A 918-nucleotide genomic window follows, 5' to 3' on the forward strand; every position below is an offset into this window, starting at 1 on the left:
TGGTGTCTAGGGATATAAAGGGTATTATGAAGAGAAGAATTGGGAGGAGCTTGAAGAACTTTCTCAACCATCAGATAGAGCTGCTAGTTTGAGAAACATACTAGAAGAACTCGGTATTGGCGTGTCCCAGGATCAGAGCAGGCGTGAAGAGCCAACTCAAGTGGCCGCTAAAGAACCATCCCACTTTGAACATGAGGGGGGGGGAGAATCTGAAGCTGAAGGGTTAAAAGATCAAGGCTCAGAAGAAGCTGGAGGTCTAGAAGATCAAGGCTCAGATTCTCCTGTCCAAAGTGGAGATGAATTAGTAAGAGAAGTTCAGATTGAAGGTCAGGAAGCTGGAGAAGAAATCCAGATACAAGAGGAAGTTGTTGAGGAACAAGTAGAAGTTCCTTTGAGAAGAAGCACACATGTAAGGAGGGATGCTTCCGAGTTGGCAAACACGAGAAACTGGGTAAACACGAGAGTGTTATACAATGCCCAGGCTGTGGAACATCCTTCCCAAGCTGTGTGCTCCTTTGCTGAGTTTCCGGAAGAGCACTACTCCTTTATGGTAAGCTTAGATGAAAGCTATGTGCCAAGAAGCTATGAAGAAGCAATGTTGATTCAAGAGTGGAGGGATTCAGTCAATGATGAGGCTGATGCCGTGATTAGAAATGATACATGGTATGAGAGTGAGTTGCCTAAGGGGAAGAAAGTTGTGCCCTGCAAGTGGATCTTCACCATCAAGTATTTACCTAATGGGAAGATTGATAGGCGTAAGACAAGGCTGGTAGCAAGAGGTTTCACACAAACCTATGGAGAGGATTACATTGATACTTTTGCACCTGTTGAAAAGCTTCATACCATTAGGATTGTACTATCAGTTGCAACCAACCTTGGGTGGGATCTTTGGCAAATGGATGTGAAGAATGCTTTCCT

Source organism: Brassica oleracea, chromosome C8 (genome assembly GCF_000695525.1).
Source record: "Brassica oleracea var. oleracea cultivar TO1000 chromosome C8, BOL, whole genome shotgun sequence".
Classification (NCBI taxonomy): Eukaryota; Viridiplantae; Streptophyta; class Magnoliopsida; order Brassicales; family Brassicaceae; genus Brassica; species Brassica oleracea.